This window comes from Mandrillus leucophaeus, unplaced genomic scaffold (assembly GCF_000951045.1).
Source record: "Mandrillus leucophaeus isolate KB7577 unplaced genomic scaffold, Mleu.le_1.0 Scaffold327, whole genome shotgun sequence".
NCBI lineage: Eukaryota > Metazoa > Chordata > Mammalia > Primates > Cercopithecidae > Mandrillus > Mandrillus leucophaeus.
This window is the reverse complement of record NW_012103443.1, coordinates 3,456,289-3,465,629: the sequence shown is the minus strand read 5'-3', so window position 1 is coordinate 3,465,629 and position 9,341 is coordinate 3,456,289. Positions and strand designations below refer to the sequence as shown.

General features: G+C 40.8%; 1 long non-coding RNA gene across 1 annotated transcript; it reads left to right on the top strand.

Moving 5' to 3' along the window:
* Nucleotides 1–570: 570 nt before the first annotated feature.
* LOC105545400 lies at nt 571–2,604 on the top strand. The gene is made up of 2 exons (XR_001006911.1): nt 571–843; nt 2,283–2,604. It is a non-coding gene; the product is annotated as an uncharacterized LOC105545400 (long non-coding RNA).
* Nucleotides 2,605–9,341: the final 6,737 nt, after the last annotated feature.

Genomic DNA, 9,341 nt, shown 5'->3' with positions numbered 1-9,341 from the left:
AAAGAAAAGAAAAGGCATATCTGCCAGCCAAGAATCAGTTTTCAGCTTAAAACACAATAATACAGACCAAATTTAGCTCCTGTTCCCTGAACCAGTGGCAAAAGCAGCTAGTGCATGTGCCCAGAAAGCCACATGCAGCATGTTTACTTCACTATCCCGCTCTGTGCTGCTTTACTGGTTCCACACGTTAGGATTACAGATCCTTATAGGAATAGCTTCTTCACTTTAATGATTTCTTAAGAAAAAAATAAAACAAGATCTAGATCGTAGACTCCCGTCAAAGAGCTTACTGGGAGAAACAGCTGTATTATGAATTATGAAGATTATAGGGGCATCCAACAAGGGGAAAAATTAAACTATTATCTCGTTCCTTTGATAAATTAAAATTGCCAGGCCTAGGCAAAGATCTGACTGGACAGAGTGAATTTTGGAGTGAAATTTTATGGTTATGTCTTTTAAAAGCCATGTAAATCAGCAAGCGTAAAGCTGACAGGACCTTGCAGGCTTCAGCAAGAACACACTGTCCCTCTCATTTATTTAAAAGAATGCTGCCCTGCTCAGAGGCCTGCAGTGAGCCATGCCAATGCGGTTTGGCTGGACTGTGAGTGTTTGATGCAGTCTGATGTGAGGGTGGGGGTGGTGCAGAGAACGTTGAAATCAAAAAGGATTCTGCTCTGTAGAGACAAAGGAGCCACAGAGACGTAGACGTGGATCTGGGAAATACACCTTTTGCTACTCGTTCAATTTTAGAAAGGGGGTTTCTGGCATGGCTGAGCAAAACTTAAACTTCTTCCCCTGAGAATTACAGGAATTACAGGACCTGACAAAGCTCTAAAGATTAAAGTAAGTTAAATTGACTACTTTCACCAGTCTATGATTAAATGCCCTATATAGGATGTAGAGACAGGTGTGTGGTTCAGAAGAGGAAGGGGAGGTTGGAAACTGGTTGGAGTGAGAACTGAGCCTGTGGACTATGAAAATGTCAGAGCAGAAGGGGCTTTAGAGTGAATTTGGTTCCCCTCATTTTATAGATGCGGCAGTGGAAGGAGACCTCAAGTGATTTTCTTAGGGTCACATGGTGATACATTGTTGGGATGAATATATACAGCTAGTAGAACTTTTGATTAATGTGAGTGGCAGATTTATTGCAATAGGGGCTCCAATTCTTTTCTTCTCTCTATCCAAGCACCATGGGATGTAACTTTGTAGCTCCTCCCATCAAGAAGTCTGTTCAAGAGGTCTCATTGAGGTCTACTTCCTCTACCTCTAAACCTGGGCTGGTTTTGAGACTTGCTTTGGTTGGTAGAATGCAGTAGATGTGATGCTATGCAGTCCCAGGCCTATGCCTTGAAAGCCGTGCTTGCTTCTGCTCCGTCTCTTGACCTTTGCTTCTATTAGCCCTGACCAGCCTGCCGAAGGGACAGAGACCACAGGCACAGAGCTGAGGTGTGCCAGCTGAGGCCATCTGAAACATGGGAGAGAGAGATGGCTATGGTCAAAGAAATGCTCAGCCAGGCCTGACCCAGATTAATAGAACCCACCAGCTAACTGTGAACTTGAGAACAGTAAGAATGGCTGCTGTTTTAAGCCTCTTAGTTTTGAGGGTGGTTGTTTGCAGCATTCTTGTGGCAACACTCGGCTAGTCAGTGGTGTTATAATGAGAGGTTGGTCACTGAGAGGAGAAAGAGGGAGCAGGATAATCCCTAGCATGGTAGGTCTTGCAGTTTCCATCATGGGGTATGGTGGCCAATTTAAGAATGAAACTATATCCTGGAAACAGATCCCGGAAAAGTCTCCTCACCGTGATTGTGGCATTGTGCTGTCTAAATGAAAGACAACCCTGAAGGGTTTGTATCATCACTTCCTAAAGCAGAAATGATCCTGGGGCTCTTCCAATTCTGATTTTAAAGAAAAGGAAGCAGAGGCTGCGCCGTGTTAAGGCAGGACCAGCTGCATAAGTTAATGGGCCGGACACAAAACAAAACTGTGGAGTCCCTTGTTAAAAAATTACTAAGATGGTGACAGCAGGGCATTAAACTAAGCACAAATCCCTTTTAAGTATGGGACTCTGTGAGACTGCACAGATTTTATGCCCATGAAGCTGGCCCAGATTTAAGCAATTCGTCCAAGGATATCACTTCAGAAGATTCATCTGTCAGGCTAACCTTTACCCAAAACTGTAACCTGGTATATTTGTTAACTGCTAGTTCAAGAAGCAGGGCAAGAACCTAAGGCCTCTAGTTCCCACTCCAGTGATTCTTCCTTATTTTTGCTTTTGACAGACCTATAGGAAGAAAATCTGAACCAGAAACAATACAACAGACTTGGGCTCTGACTCACAGAGGGAAGAACTTATCATTCTTCACGGGGCACATAGAAGCATGAGAATTTGGGTTTAAGCAAGTAAATTCTAAATTAGAACCCATACATAAAGTGTTTGCAATGTCCAGTTATATCTCTATGATATTTTCTTTGTGAAAGTTGATTGTTCTTCCTTACAATAAATTGCTTGAATTGTCTGTCTCTTCATTTAACTTTTCTTTTTCTTGTCTTTGCTATCTCTTTTTTTTTTTTTTTTTTTTTTGGTAAGTAAAAAATTTTCAGGGACTAAATAACAGGGTATTTTTTTTGCTTTGTTTCTCCTAAGTTTTGTCTGACTTATGACATTAATAATTATCCAAAATCTCTGATTTCTTATCTTTTCTATAGAATGCTGGAAAAATGACAGCTCAATATGTACATTACCCCATCCCTAACCACCTTCGTCACTACTTTGAACACTCTTCTCTCACCCGACACTGCAGTTAAATATGACTGGAATCCTTGTTTCTATAGTAAACCAATCTACTTTATTTTATGGATAATTAATGTAAAAAATTAGACTCTGGGCTTCCTTCAGGTTTTCTTAGGTTTTTCCCACTGGCGTATAATGAAAAATTCAAAAAGGGCCTCTTAGGTAACAGAGACAAGTTTGCAGATTTTTTTATTAAATTTCTTTAGAAAAGACAAGGTTTCTGTGACCTCCTTTTTTTTGAGACAACGAAAGTGACAAGACAAGATCTTAAATAATAAAGTTAAAGCCATTGGTAAAGGCAAAAGTCAAAGACGTGAAACATCTGTGAGAACACACGTAAAAGCTAGTGGGGATATCTTGAAGAACAGAGCTCAGTTTCGCGTCAAAGCTCAAACCAACTGAACACCAAGGCTTGATGCCAGCCAGAGTCTTGCTGTGTAGAGGCTAGTTGCTTTCTGCACGGAAACTGATTCTTGCTTTAAAGATTACTTGTTAACTCACTAAACACACCCAGCCCAGCTACCTGCATCATTCCTTTGTCAAGGTTCCCATCTACCTGGCCCAGCTGCAGATGAAGGTCAGATTCTCAGGGTATTTTACCCCTCCCCACCTCTTCTCTTTTCCAAATCACTATTCTGAATTTACAGTTGGCCAATGACCTCTAACTGGATTAATAAAATGTCTAATTTAGTTTGGAACATTGAGCTTCTGTTTCACTTTGGCTTGTTCAGGTTTTTATTAAATCAGAATAAATTTTCATAGTCCCTATGGAAATGTCAGCCTTCTCCACTAAGCTGGCAAAACATTTCCATTTCCAAAGAAGTATGAAAACCTGTTTCCAGCCAGGCATGGTGGCTCACACCTGTAATCCCAGCACCTTGGAAGGCTGAGGCCGGCGGATCACGAGGTCAGGAGATCGAGACCATCCTGACCAACACGGTGAAACCCCGTCTCTACTAAAAATACAAAAAATTAGCTGGGCGTGGTGGCATGTGCTTGTAATCCCAGCTACTAGGGAGGCTGAGGCAGGAGACTCACTTGAACCAGGAAGGCAGAGGTTGCAGTTAGCCAAGATTGCGCCACTGCACTCCAGCCTGTCGACAGAATGAGACTCCATCTCAAACACTCCCCTCAAGCCCCACCCCGCAACAACAACAACAAAAAACCCTGTTTCCAGAGAAGGTTCCGTAGTGATGAGGACTGGTGAAAGAAACATGGGTCTTAATAATCATGACGACCTGCCCTGGTTTTTATCTTTTAGGTATGGTTTGTCTTCTGCTACTTGGTGTTTCTACCCAATCTATTTCTTATCTGTTTCTCACTTTTCTCTTGTATATTTCAGCCCAAACACCAAAGCTGTGATCCATTTTTAGTTTCCAAGGTCACATTGGCACAGAAATCTTTCTGCAGGCATCCCTTGAGGAAAACACCAAACGACAACTTTCTGCCCTTAAGCTAAATGCTGTATAAGCCTCTAGCTTCTTGCCTTCTGCTCAGTAGGGGATTTTTCTCTTACTTTTTTACTCACTCTTTCGCCATTTCCTTCTCTTAGCACCAGGTACCCTAGATTCCTTTCTCTTGCTCTCTCCTGCTTTCTTTCATTTGACCCTGAAAACCAAAATGTTGATAAGCTCCCTTCCTTTGCCTCATTAAAAAATTGCCATAAAATTTATAGCTGGCTTAGTCCAGCCATCACTGATCTTCTTGATTTAGTTACTGCCAAGAAGTGTTTTATGATTATCCACTGACTTATTTACAACAAACCTAATGAAGTCCTTGGTGTTAGGAGCCTGTATAGATATTATTTGTTTGGAAAATAGGGTGGGTACTTAGACACTTGAAGTTCTCTGCGTAGGCTGGGGTGGTTTGGGTTGTTTTGCTTATGCATTTCTAATGGAAAGGCATAACCCCAAGCCTTCATATGTAATAACATAGAATCATTTTGCTGCTGTGTGGCAAATGTATACAGCCCTGAGACAGCACAGGAAATTTTCCAGTACTTTCCTAAGCATTAGTTTCAGGAGGCCATTTGTGAGGCTAGTAAGAGAAAACAAATTGTGTTGGTCATGATAAAATTGTCCATTGGTGGAAACTATGTGAATACCTCAATGTGATGAGGTTAATTGATTATACAAAAGTGATTTAGAGGCTGATACAATAACCACCTGTTTTGAGTCTGCTATTTGAAAGATGGGTCACGGCAGGAATAAATTAAATGTTTGCAACATTGGAATTGTGTTGATTGTTCAGTTCTGTATTTAGAATATGTGAAAGGGATCTGTTCCCCCTGTAATCCCTGATACTGTTGTTGGTCACAACATAGGTCACAACATAAATGTAAGGTGTTCAGTACTACCAAAGTTCTTTAACAGGTGATGCTGTGTCCTGACTAAAACAGTGTTATTACCTGGAACAGATCCATAAAGAAGAGTTGTAATGCATGTTTCCAAAGAGAAAGCCTGACTGTATTTTTTGGGAAGTGAACCCTAAAACAATGGTGCCAGGAGTTACTTGAACACTTCATTGTCCTAGAAGAAATCTGATGTCTGAGGAACAGTTGTAATAATCTGCCTTCTCTGCTTTCTTCCCCCAACCTGGCTAAGGATTGATTTAGGGTCTGGGGTGGTGGCAATAAAGATTAAGCATTTGCAACTGCACTACTGATTGCTATATGTTCCTTTGCTGAGGCCACTGCTATTTTCTAAAGAGTTGCTAGTGGAGAAGAGCCTGGTGGTGAAGGAAGAAAAATAAAGACTCACTTGTTTAAGTTTAAACTATACTTCACCCAATAGTACAGAAGCCAGAAAAAGGAGTGATCATAGCAGGCAAATCTGACACAGCACTGTTAGAGAAGTGCCACTTGATAAGTCAGGAACTGTGCTTGCATAAACCATGTATAAACCGAGGCCCCACATGACCCAACCTCAACATAATGCTCCACGAAAAAGCACAGTCCAGAAACCAAAGTCATTACAACTGAAACCTGCTCTTTACTTTGATCTCTTAAAAATCATAATAGTAGATCCATTTACAATCCATGGTAAAACACCTTTCAACACCTTTTTTTTTAGAGACAGGGTCGCACTCTGTTGCTCAGGCTGGAATGCAGTGGCATGATTGGAGCTCACTGCCACTGCAAACTCTTGGTTTCAAGCAATCCTCCCACCTCAGCCTCGGAAAGTGCTGAGATTACAGGCATGTGCCACCATGCCCTGGCTCCCAAACTGCCTTTGCTTCCTTTCTTGTTTCTCAGACTCCAAAGCTGCTCCAGAGACTCTCACATGTCAAATCCTACAACACTTTCTCACAGAACCTGTGGCCCATGTGGGCTTTTGTTCTTCACCCAACTTCTTCAGTTTGCAGGTCTACACTGCCTCATTGTTTTTGTTTGCTTTTGCCTTGTTTTTTTCTGTCCTTTTGTTTTGTTTTCTTTAACATGGTCTGCCTATTCTTACAAAAAGCTTAGGAATTAGTTTGGCAAAATTCTCTTAGAGGGAAAGCAAGGGCAAATGAAGAATCTGAGTAGACAAAGACAAAGTCCTCTTATTAGGCGGAGTTCGGGCAGGAGTCTCAAATTACAGCCATGTTAAGAGATTTTGTCCCTTAATACTGTCACAATTAACAGTAAAAGCTAACATTTATTAGTAGTTAACACGTTGCATTCATTTTGCTAAGTGTTTTCACATAAATTATGTCATAATAACTACTTGTATCTCACAAATTTGTAATATCACCGTATGAATAAGGAAGGTGTACTTTAGAGAAGTTGAGTGATTTGCCCAAGGTTACATGGCTGGTAAACAGCAGAACTAGGACTTCTCAGCCTCAGATTCTTTCCAAAGCCCCCTTTCTTTTTTTTTTTTTTTTTTTTTTTTTTTTTTTTTTTTTTTTTTTTGAGATAGGGTCTTCCTCTGTTGCCCAGGCTGGAGTGCAGTGGCACGATCTTGGCTTACTGCAACCTCTGACCCCTCAGGTTCAAGCAGTTCTCCTGCCTCAGACACCCAAGTAGCTGTGATTACAGGTTCGCACCACCACACCTGGTTCATTTTTGTATTTTTAGTAGAGATGGGGCTTCACCATGTTGGCCAGGCTGGTCTTGAACTCTCGGCCTCAAGTGATCTTCCCGCCTCCACCTCCCAAAGTGCTAGGATTACAGGCATGAGCCACTGTGCCCGACCTCAAAGCCCACATTCTTAATCATCATAACTTTTAGGTATCAGCATTCTCCAGTGGCTGAGGTTACACTGAGAATAAAGCGATCATTGAAACACACTAATACTGTTCAGATATAAGAAATATAATCATCCCTATCCTTTCACAACACTCTCTTTTTACATAATTTTTCAGCTAAATGTACCATTTTTTACCCATATCTATATTAACATACTGATTACCAAATGTTAGACGCTTGTCTACAAATTAGTACTAAAATTTTCTAACTATAAAAGATTGCGATTTGGAGGGGAAATTCAATTTTTAAATTTCTCTCTCTTATTTTTTATTATTTTATTTTTATTACCTTTTGCACCCAAAAGATCAGAGGAAATTCTATGGTTCACAGTTATAATTTTGAGACTGTTTCTTCATCTCCACTCTATCTCATCTGTGAAGCTGGAGGGAGGAAGGATTTAGGAGAGAGATTGGGAGCTCATCAGAGCATGACAGTCATGAGTGGTACCCAGAGTGTGAGAATGACCTCTAAACACAGTTGCCAGCTCCACTGTCAAAAATGCCACCTCAAAAAATTATCTTTGCATAAATTTCTACTTTTTGAACAAATTTCCCTTTTGGTATAAATGTTTCCTGCTATCTTTGTATCCTGATTGAAAGTGAAATGCTATGCCTCTGATGAGATTCATCACTACCCTTTGGAAGATAGGCCCCAAATCACACTTCCCACTTTTCTCTTTTTGGCATATGCCTTCAACCTGGAGTCTATGCCTTGAGTCACTTTCGCTTTCAGCATCTGGAAGCTGTGTTAAGTCACCATCTTCAAGTCTCCTGACTCACGAATCACGTGTCAACTCCCTTGGCTGCTGGTCAGTGCACTTTCTGTTAAAATTTGAGCTTGAGTTAGTTATTTGAAGGACATGGAAACACAGAGCAAAAAATGAGGCAGAATGAAGGTCTCTGACCTAACAGTTGCAGGCCTTGGCCTTCTGGGTTAAAACAAACACTGGAGCTACAAAAGAATCATTCTGTCACCTGACCCCAATTCCTTGACCCTATTACAGAAAAGGTTTATGTAATTATTGCAAGACATCTACATATCCCTATGTAAATAGAAAACAATGATGCATCTCATACATACATATACTATTCATTTTTCACATGTAAGTAGGTGTTATAATCAATATGATACAAATGGTTTTAATAACATTAACCAAATTTATTTGACAGTATGTATTTTCTTATTCAATATGTAAATATAGGCAAGAGATTTTACTATCATGAGACATTTATGAATTCTTATGTTAGAAAGGAATTCTCACTTTTTAAAAACAACTAGGAATTGCTAATGTAAATAACAGTGGTTCCCTGGGGTCAGTAAAATGGAAAGAAACATGAAAGGGGTCCGAAATATGAAGGCACCTACACACAGACACACATACACACACACACACACACAAGCGGGAGATCTCTACCCAAAGTTATCAATTTCTTTCAGGAAATTGGCTGACACATCCTTGCTTTACCTTGGAGCTATGGGAAGTAGCTCTTGATTTAGTTGCTTGATTTGGCGTGGGTGTTAAAGAACCCCGTGTCAGCAAACTCACAGGAAGAACTTGTCATTTCTACTGGTATTCTGTCTAAGCTTCAAAATGGCACAACACTCAGCTGCCCTGGTGTATTATAATCTTTGATAGTTTCCTGAGGAGAAATCGTAGATGATTATGAGTCAATGTGTAAAGAGATAAATAAAGGGCTATCTTCAACTGTAAAACTTCTGCTTCTAGCTGATAATTAAAATGGAGTATCCGAAGAGCCCAGTGGGTAAGTTGTTTAACAGTCCCAAGTCCATCTCTCCTTCTTCTGGTAACAAGACCTCAATTTTCCTTTAGAGAATCGTCCATACCCATTGCTAGGCACGTGGCCCAGACCTAGTCCCCAAATTGCTGCTGGAATTATTGGGAAGGAAGCGAACTCCTCCAGATGAGGTTTTGAAACTGGTTAGAAGTCGGTTTGGCTTGTGATCACTTTTGCCATTACTGGAGAAAGCCTGCCTAAGAATAAGTCAGCACAGGGGACTGCTGCCCAGCAAATAGAGATAGAGTCCAAAGAAACCATTTGAACATCTGATCTAAATATTCCTGAGTCTAACTTTTGAGTTATGTGAATCAATCAAGTTTCCTTTGTTGCTTACAGGCTTGAATTATGGTGTTGTTACTGGCACCATTAAAAAAGCCTAACTGGCCCAGCACTTTGGGAGGCAGAGGCTAGTGGATCATGTGGTCAGGAGTTCGAGACCAGCCCAGGCAACATGGTGAAACCCGTCTCCACTAAAAATACAAAAATTAGCCAGCTATGGTGGCACGTGCCCATGGTC